The 17,986-nt window shown below is 44.3% G+C and overlaps 1 non-coding gene across 1 annotated transcript; it reads left to right on the forward strand.

Moving 5' to 3' along the window:
- The first annotated feature begins 674 nt into the window (after positions 1-674).
- Positions 675-749, forward strand: Trnas-cga. Its single transcript has one exon. It is a non-coding gene; the product is annotated as a tRNA-Ser (tRNA).
- Positions 750-17,986: the final 17,237 nt, after the last annotated feature.

Below are 17,986 nucleotides of genomic sequence, written 5' to 3' on the forward strand. Positions count from 1 at the left end.
GCCCGAGGGTATGCGGTGTTGCAGGGGTGGGCACTGCAGTAACCGCGGCGCTTTGCACGGTGGTGCACGCCGCTGGGGTGTGTGTTTGGCACCTTTCCTCACAACCACCGCTCTAGGTGGCAGTGTTGGTGCCACCTCCGTAAAATATGAATAACGGGAAAAATTAAACACAATGTTCAAGATTTTTTAAAAATAAATGCTATAAACAAACAACAACAATTAAGTAAATCACAAATCCTGAATAATAATTATATGTTGTAACGATGGCGGTCACATTATTATCACCTTTTACATTCTGCGTGCCAGTATTGAGCAGTTCAGTCGATCTTTCTGGTAGTTCTCCCACCCAGTCAAATGTCTCCGTCTCCTGAATGAGATTTTCACTCTGCAGCGGAGTGTGCGCTGATATGAAACTTCCTGGCAGATTAAAACTGTGTGCCCGACCGAGACTCGAACTCGGAACCTTTGCCTTTCATATCAGCGCACACTCCGCTGCAGAGTGAAAATCTCATTCTGGAAACATCCCCCAGGCTGTGGCTAAGCCATGTCTCCGCAATATCCTTTCTTTCAGGAGTACTAGTTCTGCAAGGTTCGCAGGAGAGCTTCTGTAAAGTTTGGAAGGTAGGGGACGAGGTACTGGCAGAAGTAAAGCTGTGAGTACCGGGCGTGAGTCGTGCTTCGGTAGCTCAGTTGGTAGAGCACTTGCCCCCGAAAGGCAAAGGTCCCGAGTTCGAGTCTCGGTCGGGCACACAGTTTTAATCTGCCAGGAAGTTTCATCTCCGTCTCCTGTTCGAGAAGGGAGAGATCGCACTGCCTTTCAGCAGCCACCGTCTCACGCTCCCACTCAAGGATTTCACCCTCGCCGAAAATGTTGTTGTTGTTGTTGTGGAGTCATCGATCCATCCCATGCAAGTCATCTACAACAAGATATTGATTATTAGAAACAACAACAAAATTTTTTTATTGAATTTGACTACAGCAAGATATTGACTATATATAAATACAAAATAACTAAGTAAAAAGTTCATACCAAATGGAAGTGATGACTCCGGGTAATCAATCATTCTCGATGCATATCCCTACCAGAATCTCATTTTCCTCTTGAGCAGTAGCAACATCTACAACAATGAATAATACGAGTATATACCTCACACAACTGTATATGATGAAAAAAAAGTCTAATGGCAATATATTACAACTGTACTTACTTTCTTACTGCATTTCAGACTCCAGTAGTAGCAGCTCAAGTTTTGTCGATTTTGTTACTGCACGATCTACACTAATAGAAAGAAAAACGCATCACCAAGACGCAGTTGTGCGACATCAAGGAACTTTAGTAGCGTGTTTCTACATATGAAAGATAATGTCTATCAAATTTGGCGCCAATCGCATAGATAGGGTCGGAAGGTCCATGCGGCTTTTCGCGGATGATGCTGTAGTATACAGAGAAGTTGCAGCATTAGAAAATTGCAGCAAAATGCAGGAAGATCTGCAACGGATAGGCACTTGGTGCAGGGAGTGGCAACTGACCCTTAACATAGACAAATGTAGTGTATTGCGAATTCATAGAAAGAAGGATCCTTTATTGTATGATTATATGATAGCGGAACAAACACTGGTAGCAGTTACTTCTGTAGAATATCTGGGAGTATGCGTACGGAACGATTTGAAGTGGAATGATCATATAAAATTAATTGTTGGTCAGGCGGGTGCCAGGTTGAGATTCATTGGGAGAGTCCTTAGAAAATGTAGTCCATCAACAAAGGAGGTGGCTTACAAAACACTCGTTCGACCTATACTTGAGTATTGCTCATCAGTGTGGGATCCGTACCAGGTCGGGTTGACAAAGGAGATAGAGAGGATCCAAAGAAGAGCGGCGCATTTCGTCACAGGGTTATCTGGTAAGCGTGATAGCGTTACGGAGATGTTTAGCAAACTCAAGTGGCAGACTATTCAAGAGAGGCGCTCTGCATCGCGGTGTAGCTTGCTGTCCAGGTTTCGAGAGGGTGCGTTTCTGGATGAGGTATCGAATATATTGCTTCCCCCTATTTATACCTCCCGAGGAGATCACGAATGTAAAATTAGAGAGATTCGAGCGCGCACGGAGGCTTTCCGGCAGTCGTTCTCACCATACGTGAGTGGCACGTAAAGTGCCCTCCGCCACACACCGTTGGGTGGCTTGCGGAGTATAAATGTAGATGTAGATGTAGAAGATTGGCATTAGTAGCTATACTATGAGAATGCAAGTCATGCTTACTTTAAATACACGGTTTAACGGGCGCGAGCGTTAGTTGCCTTGGAGATTGGACGTGGTGACTTATGTTAGTCAAGAATGCCTTTAAGGCGACAAAGACGCCATTATCAGCACCTCACTGGGTTCGAACGAGGTCGTGTAATAGGACTATGAGAAACTGGATGTTTCTTCTGCGATACTGCTGAAAGACTTCGCAGGAATGCAACCCATCAGTGGTCACGAGAATGTACGGTCACAAGAAGACTGGGCTCCGGACGACCACGTGGACAACCGAGAGGGAAGACCGTCGTATTCGGCGCATGGCTCTGGCGCATCGTATTGTATCTGCAGCAGCAATTTGAGCAGCGGTTGGCACAACAGTGACACCACGAACTGTTACCAAATGGATTACTTAAAGGACAGTTCAGAGCTTGGCTCTCTGTAGTGTGCCTTCCACTGACTCGAAAGCACCGCCATTTGTGATTTCAGTGATGTCAAGCAAGAGCTTATTTGAGAGCAGGGTGGAGCTCTGTTGTGTTTTCAAATTGTTCAAATGGCTCTGAGCACTATGGGACTTAACTTCTGTGGTCATCAGTCCCCTAGAACTTAGAACTACTTAAACCTAACTAACCTAAGGACATCACACACATCCATGCCCAAGGCAGGATTCGAACCTGCGACCGTAACAGTCGCGCGGTTCCGGACTGAGCGCCTTAACCGCGAGACCACCGCGGCCGGCCTGTTGTGTTTTCTGCTGAATGCTGTTTCTGCCAGTGATGGCCTTGTGTTGGTTAGGAAAGAGCCACCTGACAGCCTCCAACGATCCCGTCTGCGTGCTAGAGGCGTTGGAGCTACACCTGGAGTTATGGTCTAGTGTGCGATTTTGTACGACACAGGAGCATTCTTGTGGTTATCCCACGCACCCTGATTGCAAATCTGTACGTGGACATGGTGATTCGACCTATTATGCTGCCATTCATGAACAGCATTCCGGAGGGTGTTTTCCAACAGGATAACGCTCGCACACATACTGCTGCTGTACCCAACATGCTGTACAGAGTGTCGACATGTTGCCTTGGCCTGCTCTATCACCAGATATGTCTCCAATCGAGCACATATGGGACATCATCGGACGATAACTCCAGCGTTCAAAATGGCTCTGAGCACTATGGGACTTAACTGCTGAGGTCATCAGTCCCCTAGAACTTAGAACTACACTCCTGGAAATGGAAAAAAGAACACATTGACACCAGTGTGTCAGATCCACCATACTTGCTCCGGACACTGCAAGAGGGCTGTACAAGCAATGATTACACGCACGGCTCAGCGGACACACCAGGAACCGCGGTGTTGGCCGTCGAATGGCGCTAGCTGTGCAGCTTTTGTGCACCGCCGCCGTCAGTGTCAGCCAGTTTGCCGTGGCATACGGAGCTCCATCGCAGTCTTTAACACTGGTAGCATGCCGCGACAGCGTGGACGTGAACCGTATGTGCAGTTGACGGACTTTGAGCGAGGGCGTATAGTGGGCATGCGGGAGGCCGGGTGGACGTACCGCCGAATTGCTCAACACGTGGGGCGTGAGGTCTCCACAGTACATCGAAGTTGTCGCCAGTGGTCGGCGGAAGGCGCACGTGCCCGTCGACCTGGGACCGGACCGCAGCGACGCACGGATGCACGCCAAGACCGTAGGATCCTACGCAGTGCCGTAGGGGACCGCACCGCCACTTCCCAGCAAATTAGGGACACTGTTGCCCCTGGGGTATCGGCAAGGACCATTCGCAACCGTCTCCATGAAGCTGGGCTACGGTCCCGCACACCGTTAGGCCGTCTTCCGCTCACGCCCCAACATCGTGCAGCCCGCCTCCAGTGGTGTCGCGATAGGCGTGAATGGAGGGACGAATGGAGACGTGTCGTCTTCAGCGATGAGAGTCGCTTCTGCCTTTGTGCCAATGATGGTCGTATGCGTGTTTGGCGCCGTGCAGGTGAGCGCCACAATCAGGACTGCATACGACCGAGGCACACAGGGCCAACACCCGGCATCATGGTGTGGGGAGCGATCTCCTACACTGGCCGTACAGCACTGGTGATCGTCGAGGGGACACTGAATAGTGCACGGTACATCCAAACCGTCATCGAACCCATCGTGCTACCATTCCTAGACCGGCAAGGGAACTTGCTGTTCCAACAGGACAATGCACGTCCGCATGTATCCCGTGCCACCCAACGTGCTCTAGAAGGTGTAAGTCAACTACCCTGGCCAGCAAGATCTCCGGATCTGTCCCCCATTGAGCATGTTTGGGACTGGATGAAGCGTCGTCTCACGCGGTCTGCACGTCCAGCACGAACGCTGGTCCAACTGAGGCGCCAGGTGGAAATGGCATGGCAAGCCGTTCCACAGGACTACATCCAGCATCTCTACGATCGTCTCCATGGGAGAATAGCAGCCTGCATTGCTGCAAAAGGTGGATATACACTGTACTAGTGCCGACATTGTGCATGCTCTGTTGCCTGTGTCTATGTGCCTGTGGTTCTGTCAGTGTGATCATGTGATGTATCTGCCCCCAGTAATGTGTCAATAAAGTTTCCCCTTCCTGGGACAATGAATTCACGGTGTTCTTATTTCAATTTCCAGGAGTGTATTTAAACCTAACTAACCTAAGGACATCACACACATCCATGCCCGAGGCAGGATTCGAGCCTGCGACCGTAGTGGTCGCGCGGTTCCAGACTGTAGCGCCTAGAACCGCTCGGCCACAATGGCCAACAACTCCAGCGTCATCCGCAAGCTGCGTTAACTGTCCCTGTATTGATCGACCTTGTGCAACTGGTATGGAATTCCATTCCACAGCCGGCCGCTGTGGACGAGCGGTTCTAGGCGCTTCAGTCCGGAACCGCGCTGTTGCTACGGTCGCAGGTTCGAATCCTGCCTCGGGCATGGATGTATGTGATGCCCTTAGGTTAGTTAGGTTTAAGTAGTTCTAAGTCTAGGGAACTGATGACCTCAGATGTTTAGTCCCATAGTGCTTAGAGACATTTTTTCCCATTCCACAAACTGACATCACGCACCTGTAAAACACAATGCATGCACGTTTGCATGCTTTCATTCAACATGCTGCCGGTTACACCGGTTATTAATGTAGCAGCATTTCATATTCGGAATAGCTTATCTCGCACTTGCTTTAAGCTGTAATCTTTCAATATTAACAACTTTAATAAGTTACCTAGACAAATGTATTCCCAAAATTTCGTAACTCAGCATTAATTATTTTTGGTTCTGTGATTTTTTCCTTCATTGTACGTTTACCTAAAGTCTTCTACATTGAGGCGCCAGAGAAACTGGTATAGACATGTGTATTCAAACAAAGGCATGTGTCTACATCTACGTCTACATCTACGTTTATACTCCGCAAGCCACCCAACGGTGTGTGGCGGAGGGCACTTTACGTGCCACTGTCATTACCTCCCTTTCCTGTTCCAGTCGCGTATGGTTCGCGGGAAGAACGACTGCCGGAAAGCTTCCGTGCATGCTCGAATCTCTCTAATTTTACATTCGTCATCTTCTCGGAGTTATAAGTAGGGGGAAGCAATATGTTCGATACCTCATCCAGAAACGCACCCTCTCGAAACCTTGACAGCAAGCTACACCGCGACGCAGAGCGCCTCTCTTGCAGAGTCTGCCACTTGAGTTTGCTAAACATCTCCGTAACGCTATCACGCTTACCAAATAAGCCTGTGACGAAACGCGCCGCTCTTCTTTGGATCTTCTCTATCTCATCCGTCAACCCGATCTGGTACGGATCCCACACTGATGAGCAATACTCAAGTATAGGTCGAACGAGTGTTTTGTAAGCCACCTCCTTTGTTGATGGACTACATTTTCTAAGGACTCTCTCAATGAATCTCAACCTGGTACCCGCCTTACCAACAATTAATTTTATATGATCATTCCACTTCAAATCGCTCCGCACGCATACTCCCAGATATTTTACAGAAGTAACTGCTACCAGTGTTTGTTCCGCTATCATATAATCCTTCTTTCTATGTATTCGCAATACATTACATTTATCTATGTTAAGGGTCAGTTGCCACTCCCTGCACGAAGTGCCTATCCGCTGCAGATCTTCCTGCATTTCGCTACAATTTTCTAATGCTGCAACTTCTCTGTGTACTACAGCATCATCCGCGAAAAGCCGCATGGAACTTCCGACACTATCTACTACGTCATTTATATATATTGTGAAAAGCAATTGCCCTATAACACTCCCCTGTGGCACGCCAGAGGTTACTTTAACGTCTGTAGACGTCTCTCCATTGATAACAACATGCTGTGTTCTGTTTGCTAAAAACTCTTCAATCCAGCCACACAGCTGGTCTGATATCCCGTAGGCTCTTACTTTGTTTATCAGGCGACAGTGCGGAACTGTATCGAACGCCTTCCGGAAGTCAAGGAAAATAGCATCTACCTGGGAGCCTGTATCTAATATTTTCTGGGTCTCATGAACAAATAAAGCGAGTTGGGTCTCACACGATCGCTGTTTCCGGAATCCATGTTGATTCCTACAGAGTAGATTCTGGGTTTCCAAAAACAACATGATACTCGAGCAAAAAACATGTTCTAAAATTCTACAAAAAATCGACGTCAGAGATATAGGTCTATAGTTTTGCGCATCTGCTCGACGACCCTTCTTGAAGACTGCGACTACCTGTGCTCTTTTCCAATCATTTGGAACCTTCCGTTCCTCTAGAGACTTGCGGCACACGGCTGTTAGAAGGGCGGCAAGTTCTCTCGCGTACTCTGTGTAGAATCGAATTGGTATCCCATCAGGTCCAGTGGACTTTCCTCTGTTGAGTGATTCCAGTTGTTTTTCTATTCCTTGTACATTTATTTCGATGTCAGCCATTTTTTCGTTTGTGCGAGTATTTAGAGAAGGAACTGCAGTGCGGTCTTCCTCTGTGAAACAGCTTTGGAAAAAGGTGTTTAGTATTTCAGCTTTACGCGTGTCATCCTCTGTTTCAATGCCATCATCATCCCGGAGTGTCTGGATATGCTGTTTCGAGCCACTTACTGATGTAACGTAAGACCGGAACTTCCTAGGATTTTCTGTCAAGTCGGTACATAGAATTTTACTTTCGAATTCACTGAACGCTTCACGCATAGCCCTCCTTACGCTAACTTTGACATCGTTTAGCTTCTGTTTGTCTGAGAGGTTTTGGTTGCGTTTAAACTTGGAGTGAAGCTCTCTTTGCTTTCGCAGTAGTTTCCTAACTTTGTTGTTGTACCACGGTGGGTTTCTCCCGTCCCTCACAGTTTTACTCGGCACGTACCTGCCTAAAACGCATTTTACGATTGCCTTGAACTTTTTCCATAAACACTCAACATTGTCAGTGTCGGAACAGAAATTTTCGTTTTGATCTGTTAGGTAGTCTGAAATCTGCCTTATATTACTCTTGCTAAACAGATAAACCTTCCTCCCGTTTTCTATATTCCTATTAACTTCCATATTCAGTGATGCTGCAACGGCCTTATGATCACTGATTCCCTGTTCTGCACGTACAGAGACGAAAAGTTCGGGTCTGTTTGTTATCAGTAGGTCCAAGATGTTATCTCCACGAGTCGGTTCTCTGTTTAATTGCTCGAGGTAATTTTCGGATAGTGCACTCAGTATAATGTCACTCGATGCTCTGTTCCTACCACCAGTCCTAAACATCTGAATGTCCCAGTCTATATCTGGTAAATTGAAATCTCCACCTAAGACTATAACAAGCTGAGAAAATTTATGTGAAATGTGTTCCAAATTTTCTCTCAGTTGTTCTTCCACTAATGCTGCTGTGTCGGGAGGTCGGTAAAAGGAGCCAATTATTAACCTAGCTCGGTTGTTGAGTGTAACCTCCACCCATAATAATTCACAGGAACTATCCACTTCTACTGCACTACAGGATAAACTCCTACTAACAGCGACGAACACTCCACCACCGGTTGCATGCAATCTATCCTTTCTAAACACTGTCTGTACCTTTGTAAAAATTTTGGCAGAATTTATCTCTGGCTTCAGCCAGCTTTCTGTACCTATGACGATTTCAGCTTCGGTGCTTTCTATCAGCGCTTGACGTTCCGGTACTTTACCAACGCAGCTTCGACAGTTTACAATTACAATACCGATTGCTGCTTGGTCCCCGCATGTCCTGACTTTGCCCCGCACCCTTTGAGGCTGTTGCCCTTTCTGTACTTGCCCGAGGCCATCTAACCTAAAAAACCGCCCAGCCCACGCCACACAACCCCTGCTACCCGTGTAGCCGCTTGTTGCGTGTAGTGGACTCCTGACCTATCCAGCGGAACCCGAAACCCCACCAACCTATGGCGCAAGTCGAGGAATCTGCAGCCCACACGGTCGCAGAACCGTCTCAGCCTCTGATTCAGACCCTCCTCTCGGCTCTGTACCAAAGGTCCACATTCAGTCCTGTCGACGATGCTGCAGATGGTGAGCTCTGCTTTCATCCCGCTAGCGAGACTGGCAGCCGCCGGAAGCCAGAGAGAATTTCCTCCGATCCATAGCGACACACATCATTGGTGCCGACATGAGCGACCACCTGCAGATGGGTGCACCCTGTACCCTTCATGGCATCCGGAAGGACCCTTTCCACATCTGGAATGACTCCCCCCGGTATGCACACGGAGTGCACATTGGTTTTCTTCCCCTATCCTGCTGCCATATCACTAAGGGGCCCCATTACGCGCCTGACGTTGGAGCTCCCAACTACCAGTAAGCCCACCCTCTGCGACCGCCCGGATCTTGCAGACTGAGGGGCAACCTCTGGAACAGGAGAAACAGCCATGTCAGGCCGAAGATCAGTATCAGCCTGAGACAGAGCCTGAAACCGGTTCATCAGACAAAAACTGTTGTGCAAAGAACGTCTGAACTAATCTACAGAGAGCGCAAACAAATCGACACAAAATTTAAACGGTTATTAAAATACAAGATTGCCTAGTAAATGCAGTAATGCTGCTACTTGCGCACTGCTGACACACTGCTCGGCGGCGGAAGGAGACTACGCGATTTTACACTATACAGGTACTAAAACGCGATGCTACAACTCTCAAATACTATAATACGCCTGAAATTTATGAATTAAACAATGAAAGTACCAAAAACACGCAAAGAAATTAAGAATTAAACTATGTAACAAATGAGTGAGCTAGGAGTATACGACTTGCTGCTGCAGCTGCTTATCCAATGGCGGCAGGGAGCACACTGACTGACCAACCGACACTGGCCGTTCAAAACAAAAACAGAAGACAAACGACTACACGAATTTCAACTATTCAGGTACTAAAACGCGATGCTAAAACTCTCAAATTCTATAATACTCCCGAAATTTATGAATTAAACAATGCAAGTACCAAAAACACGCAATGAAATTAAGAATTAAACTATGTAAGAAATGAGTGAGCTAGGAGTATACGACTTGCTGCTGCAGCTGCTTATCCAACGGCCATGCCTCGGGCATGGATGTGTGTGATGTCCTTAGGTTAGTTAGGTTGAAGTAGTTCCAAGTTCTAGGAAACTGATGACCTCAGACGTTGAGTCCCAAAGTGCTCAGAGCCATTTGAACCACTTGCAACGTGTTGTTGAGAAGGGGTCTCCACCCACCTTACACTTGCCGATTTATGGTGTAAACATGCAGAGTACAGTGCAGCGGTCGGAAACGCCTATATAACGCAAAAAGTGTCTGGCGCAGTTGTTAGATCGGTTACTGCTGCTACAGTGGCAGGTTATCAAGATTTACGTGAGTTTGAACGTGGTGCTACAGTCGGTGCACGACCGATGGGACACAGCACCTCCGGGGTAGCGATGAAGTAAGGATTTTCTCGTACGACCATTTCACGAGTGTACCGTGGATATCAGGAATCTGGTAAAACATCAGATCTCCGACATCACTGTGGCCGAAAAAGATCCTGCAACAACGGGACCAACGACGACAGAAGAGAATCGTTCAATGTGACAGAAGTGCAACTCTTCCGCACATTGCTACAGATTTCAATGCTGGGCCATCAAAAGTGTAAGCGGGCGGACCATTCAACGAAACATCATCGATATGGGCTTTCCGAGCCAAAGGCCCACTCGTGTACCCTTGATGACTGCACGATACAAAGCTTTACGCCTCTCCTGTGCCAGTCAACGCCGTCATTGGACTGTTGATGACTGGAAACATGTTGCCTGGTCGGACGAGTCTCGTTTCAAATTGTATCGAGCGGATGGACGTGTACGGGTATGGAGACAACCTCATGAATCCATGGACCCTGCATGTCAGCAGGGGACTGTTCAAGCTGGTGGAGGCTCTGTAATGGTGAGGGGCGTGTGCTGTTGGAGTGATATGGGACCCCTGCTACGTCTAGATAAGTCTGACAGGTGACACGTACGTCAGCACCCTGTCTGATCACCTGCATCCATTCATGTCCATTGTGCATTCCGACGGTCTTGGGTACTTCCAACAGGACAGTGCGACACCCCACACGTCCAGAATTGCTACACAGTGGCTCCAGGAACACTCTACTGAGTTTAAACACTTCCACTGGCCACGAGACTCCCCAGACATGAACATCATTACCATATCTGGGATACCGTGCAACGTGTTGCGTCGAGGCCGAGAGGTTCTAGGCGCTTCAGTCTGGAACCGTGTGACCGCTACGGTCGCAGGTTCGAATCCTGCCTCGGGCATGGATGTGTGTGATGTCCTTAGGTTAGTTAGGTTTAAGTAGTTCTAAGTTCTAGGGAACTTATGACCTCAGATGTTGAGTCCCATCTCAGAGCCATTTGAACCACTTTCAACGTGTTGTTGAGAAGAGGTCTCCGCCCCCCTTACACTTGCCGATTTATGGTCAGCCCTGGAAGATTCATGGTGTCAGTTCCCTCCCGTACTACTTCAGACATTAGTCGAGACCATGCCTGTCGTGTTGCAGCGCTTCTACGTTCTCGCGGGGGTCATACACGATATTAGACAGGTGTATCAGTTTCTTTGACTCTTCAGTGTATCTATTATGATAAATAGATCTAATCCATTAAGTTAAATTTTATACTGCTTGAAATACAGTTTTTTTGTGCCTCAGTCGGAGTCTTACCTTCTGCAGGTAATATTCGTTGCTGTGTCATAGCTACCTGATAACAGCCTCAGTAAGGAAGGATACTGAACATTAGATGAAAGAAAGTTGTCTTTGCCACAAGCCCTTGACCGACCTATTGGCTTGGCTGCAGGTGGAATAGAGCGTTCGTTCTCCGCGGCACTAGGAGGAAATGTCGGCGAGCCGAGCCCCCTGACCGCCTTTCACGCTCTGGAAATATCCCCGGCAAATACTTGATATCAGAGTGTGGATCGTGGGCCATCCTGGAGCGACTGGAACGAGGAAAAATCCCCACCCCTATCCGGGACTGAACCCGGGAACTCCAGGGCCGGAGGTTAGTGCTCTACTCTCTAGACAACATGTTGGAAACCATCTGGTGTAATTGTTATGTTAATACACTCGTTAATTGTTTTCACCTCTAAATCCTCTATTCTGCCATCCCTCTCAGAACTGACTTTTTTCTGGAGGAATGAATTTTTTTAATACGCTTATGCTCTTAGGTGGTTTCCATAATGATTCTACAAGCAAGGGTTATACAAATAGACGCTCCTGTTTTCAAAGCATGTTTTGTACACAATTATTACATTGGGTATCAATCCACACTAAAATAATTGTAGACCAAAAACTTAATTTGCATCGTGCAGCTCACTTCGGTTCACTTATGAACTTACTTTTATTTACGTAACGTTGCGGCATTGTTTCACACATCAAGCACACATTTGCAATACAGCTGTTCACATTTTTGGCTTATGTGTAAGCTTCGGTATGGCGTGCAGGATGCGCTGACAAACTGTATGGAATATGACCTTTCTGTCGCTACAGGCCTATCGTACTGTGGTGTTACGTACGATTCGTAAGTCCTGCTAGTAAGTAAAGGAGTAAAAGTTCCGTCACACAAAACTTGTCTGGAGTAGTTATCGACAATGCAGTGCTTTCTACAGATATGGCAGTGATGGCGTTGTGTGCAGTGTTACCATCCGCCCATGCACACAGTCCCAGCAATTTTACGCAGCGCCTGGCAGTGCTGCTTACCAATTAGCATGGGTTCGTTGAGTTGCATCTCAGCCCCTTCCCAAGTAATTTGGGCAATGATCAGGAGCTCTTTACATATGAAAAATTTGTATCGTCCAGCACGATCTAGATTTTTAAAGAATATAAATAACTTTCCTTGTAGTCTTCATAAATATTTGAAAGTCGAAGCAGGCAGAGATGTGAGCTGCTGCTCACATTGATCGAAGATGAAAAGCCCAAATAGTGCGAAGTTTCAGAATGTAAATCGTGCATATTCCCACTGTTGTTGCCCGGCCGGTGTGGCCGAGCGGTTCTAGGCGCTTCAGTCTGGAACCGCGCGACAGCTGCGGTCGCAGGTTCGAATCCTGCCTCGGCCATGGATGTGTGTGTTGTCCTTAGGTTACTTAGGTTTAAGTAGTTCTTAAAGTCCTAGGGTACTGATGACCTCCGATGTTAAGTCCCATAGTGCTCAGAGCTTTCTGAAGCATTTGAACCCGCTGTTGTTGGGTCGCCGTGAGGTATCAGTGATATAAATGAAGGACAGCAGAAGTAAACACGGGAGTTTTAGTTTCAGTGCAGGGTGTAACATAAATTTCCCCCAGTATCTCGAGAAAGCCTGTATCATAAATTCTTGATATAATTTTGAAAGTAATATAGAAGCAACCACTCTTAGAGAGGCATATAGTCATTCATCTCAGACACAATCGGCGAATTAAACGGGAAGAAGCCTTAATGGCTGCTATAATAAAGAAGACCCTCTGCCATTCACAATACAGAGATGTGCGCGGTGGAAATGTACACGTAAAAGAGTAACAACGAAATCTCACAATTTCGTTTTATAATGATCTACTTATCTATCGGCATTTGGAAAATAATTCCAAGTAAAAATCTCTAGTCGTAATTGAACTGTCTCAAGGTATAGTAGCAATATTCTATTAAATAACAAATAAAATACAGTCACCAGCACTACGTATTTATGAACAGCCCTTCTACATCGCGGAAGGGCAGGAGATGTAAATATTACACTGCACCTGAAAACAACTGAAACAAGCCTAGACATGATTCATGGAAAAAACAAATATTATTGCTGAACCTACAAACGACGTTTTGTTAGTGATTTGCGTTCTAATGGTCAGAAGTTCAACCGAAAACCCAGTAGGGATGTTGTTAAGTTACAGTTCCTTATTGATGCATCAGCCGTTGTTCAGAATGATTCGTTACGTACTGCAGGGGTGCAAATACTTGGCCAAGTCAGTATTATGAGACACCGTAAAATTGAATACGTGAGTCGAATAAACGGCAAATAAATCCTGATCTTCTACGAAATAATATACTTTCAAACACATTCCTGTTAACGTTATAAGAAAAGAAAAAATATCTCATCTCGACAGAAAGATAGCTTTTACAAAAATAAAATTTCGTATTTATTACGTTATTACAAGATGCGCAATAACGAGTAACGTGTCTGATCTGCGAGACAGTTTTGTTAGGAGAGATTTTTAAAGCAGATTGAGTGTGTGTGTGTGTGTGTGTGTGTGTGTGTGTGTGTGTGTGTGTGTGTGGTCCAAATGGATAAGCAGGAATTCCACACCATCAAAAGCTATTTTAATTTTTCATACGTTTACGTCAATAAAAATTCATCTGCAAATGGTAAAGGTTTATAAGGAATCTGCACCTCCTAGTCTGACAGTTAGGAAATGGTTCCCGTTTTAAAATCTACTGTACATTTCTTGAAGATGACGTTTTAAAACGGCAACCACAGACGTAAACGTTTAGAAATATACAAGATATGGAACTGTGTAAAGAGAGTTCCGATATGTATGAAACAGGTTCCGTAATACACATAAGAAGGAAATTATGTATATTTTACAGGAAGAACGAAATAAGATGAAACTTTGTACTAAATGCGTGCGGCTTCCGTCTTTGGTCAAAATTAATCTTGCACAAAGCTCTTGTTCAGTCTTGATAAAAAACAGGTGAAGAAACGTATTTCACAGAAGCTTATGCATTGTTCAAAAAGGAATCAAACTGATTTCGCGCACCAGTTTCTTTTTATGTAGACGATACGTGTTATCACTTCCTCACGCTAGAACCGAACTAGCTGCCAGAACTGTATATAGTCGCAGGTGGTCCAACACTAAAATATGCGAAGTTCATTTTATCTGCACGATAGACTATGACCAGTGGAAAAGAGCAGAACCACACCTGGTGAATATTACGCAAGGCCTCTGTACCAACTGGATGAAATAAAACAAGTAGTTTAAAATATACCATAAGGAAAAAAAGAAGCATCTTTTCAGAGCATAACGCACGCGATACGAAGACTCTTTGGCAATGAGAAAACAGAGAGATTGGAAAATGATAATGTTGAATCATTTAACTTCTTACTAGATTTAGCAGCCTATTATTTCCACCTATTCCCGCGCCTAAAGAAACATGTGAATGAATTTTTTCGTATAGTGAAAAGGTTACGATACCTGTAGGACGTCATTTTACAGACTACCTTGAATCGCGTTTGTGGAAGGAGAAAACAGATGTACAAAGTACAGGGATGAAAGGGTAAGAGTATTTTTGACGCATGAACGACAGACTACCTCGAATTTGAGAAATTCTCGTACTGTCCTCGTTTGTCATAGAACATCTAATAAAAGAAACCTACCACCACACTGAGATAGGAACAAACACGGAAATTTTATGTCATAATAAGGAAAGAAAGCGAATGCTCCCTCTCCAGGAAGACTACTTCACATGAGGGTCATTTTCGGAGAATCGTTGGGCGTTAAGCCTGTCGCATTACCTTTTTTTATCATCGCGCAATTTTCATTTTTCTTTACGAGCTTGTGTGTGTAATACCCCTCCTGGAGAGTATGTATGTCTTTTCTTTTGTTATCATGGCATTAAATTTTCATTTTCTTTCTGTCTCAGTGTAGTGGTGGGTTTCTTTAACCAGTCGCTCCACAGATTAGGAATGGGTACATTCAGTTTTCAATGCCCTTTCAATGTTCTTTGCACCTGATATTAAAATTTCTTACCATCAGTCTTATAATATATTAGCGAACACTGCAATGCTTCTCTACTTCCAAATATGTATGGGAATTGGCTACACTTCCTAAACTCCTTTCCTTTTCTCTCTGTCCATCTCCTCCTCCTCCTCCTCCTCCTCCTCCTCCTTCCCACCCCCAATTTGAGCATCGCCCCCTCATACTTATCTTTCTCCACCTCCTCCTTCCCCCCCCTCTCCATGTCCATTTGCTCACACCGTCTCTATCCATCTTCCCTTCTACACTCCATCTGACCTTGAGTCTTGTTTGGAAACGAAACCTCGCTTGGGTAATTATGTCACTTAAAATGAATGGGTAAACTGGTTGGCTTCACTGGTGTATGTCTTATGAAAGAGATCACTCCAGCTAACAGATCTCTGAGGATAGTACCTTCAATGAGATTATTTCGCATAGTTTAAATCTGCAAATGATTAGGACTACAAAGTTTGAGACGATTCAGACTCCGTAGTAGTACTCTGATCGTAAGCCAGTAAACCATCAATACAACTTCAACTTTCCTGTTTCCTGTAAATCAAATGGTGCGAAAGGAGACTGTAAGAAAGAAAACGAAGCCGCACATTTGCACAGCGCAGTACAGCATTTTTTCCTCACAGTCGGTTTTAACAGCGAACCTGTACATTCTTTTAAAAAAAAAAATGCAGCCTATGTCCACCCGAATGTTGATTACAGTAGCATGTAAAAAAACTGAAGGTAATCGGGCAAGAACTCTTCGTGATTTTTGATAACAATGTTAATCAACCACTTTTCTTCGTGCAGTAGTATAGATGTATAATTTATTACAGCTGTAACATTCAAATTCATGTATCTCTGAACTAATGTGCTGTATTTCTCTTTCTCTTCGTTCATGATTTTCAACGTCTTCTGTATTGTGAAATTTGTTTTCTCTTTTTTTGAGTGTGTTACTAGTATTGTCTGTGTGAGCTGGTTGCGGTATATTATGGAGTGCCATTTTGTGTTTGAGGTGTGGGTCGAGTTTAATGATGTGCTAGTTATGTGTTTGTATATCTGGAATCTTCTTGTTTTTGCTGGCTTCTGTTTCTATCTTATTTTAATGGTATTTTGTAAAATATTTCTGCTATAAGCCTATTCTCTCTTTCGTGCTATGTTGATGATCATGTTTAGCTCTTCGTGATGGTTATTTTGCTTAGAGGTGTTCTGCATTGTCGATATATCATGTCTGATGGCTGTTACTTTTTGAGAATAAAGAGTGTTTGATTTCTTGTGTATCTACAGCTGTTTCTTCTCTGAATGTGTTGAAAGTATGTCTGTTGAGAGACTTTGTGATTAATGAGGCCAAGGCAGTGTACCGTTTTTTTTTCATTTCCATAAGGCATTGAATGTTTTTTATTGGATGCTTCGAAAATGAACATGTACATTGTTCATAAGATGTTGTTGGTCAACCATGAGGCGTATGGTATCATCTACATATGTGAGGCATTTTTTGTTTTTATTATTTCTACAAAAATTATGTTTTTAATGTGAGTCATTAAGATATTTGCTAGGCCTACGATTTATGAGACTGGACTTCCGTTTGGACGCTTTCTTATGCAAAAACATGAACTGTTAAATTGAGTGTAGTTTTGTTTGGTGATTACCTTTGTGATTTGTATTAGTTCTTCTTTTTTTTAGTTAGTAGTGGTACCTAGGATTTCTGGTTTTCCTACATGTTGTTCTTTTGTGATAGTGATTGTGTCACTCAGTGAGTTTTAAGTCTACGTTTGTTAGACATCAAAGGAAATTGGTCTTACTGTTGCAGGATGTGAGTATCTTTCATTTTTTGGATTAATGATAAAGTGTTTTATATACTTCTGTTATCTAGTTTATAATTACCAGCTAAGTATTAATGTGCAAACTTAACAATGTGGAAAATGGGAGCATTCCTTAAAATGATAAATGTTCTCATGGGGCTATTGACTTTGCATATATTGGGCTGGCTTCTGAGACTGGTGCTGCATAGTTTTTATTACTACTCTATTTTGTTTCTGTGTTTTTTTAAGTAAGATTTTGGTATTTTCATGTGGTTTTCAGTTTCATTTGGAATCTACTACTAAGATCGGAATTTAATTCTTAAACATTATTTTTATAGTAGATTTTTGTTTTATTCATAGATTCCGATATATTCATGAGGACCACAGTGTTACCTTTGACTGATTTTGTTGCCATTGCCCCCTTTCTTGTACTTTTTTCATTATTGACTGAATTTTTCACTGTTCTTTACCTCTGTGTATGTTTACATGTGTTTTCTTGTTTTCAGTGAAGCCATATACCTGTTTTACTGTGAGTTCTCTGATCAGTTCTGTATTTACACCGTTGCTTTGCCTTTTTTCGTCTTGAGCTAAAATATGTTGTGTTTCTGTTAAGACCTTTCACATGTCTGCACTTGGTAATATGTTCTTATTTATGTTTTACTTAGGAACTTTCTCTAACAATAATGTTTCCGTTTCATTTGTCTGTATGTCAGTGAGATTCATTATTCTTGTGTGAAATGTTTGGAGAGTGGATGTGTGTGAGAGTTGTTTTATCATGTGAACACTAAGGGTATTAAGCGTTTTCTTCTATTCT

This window comes from Schistocerca piceifrons, chromosome X (assembly GCF_021461385.2).
Source record: "Schistocerca piceifrons isolate TAMUIC-IGC-003096 chromosome X, iqSchPice1.1, whole genome shotgun sequence".
Classification (NCBI taxonomy): domain Eukaryota; kingdom Metazoa; phylum Arthropoda; class Insecta; order Orthoptera; family Acrididae; genus Schistocerca; species Schistocerca piceifrons.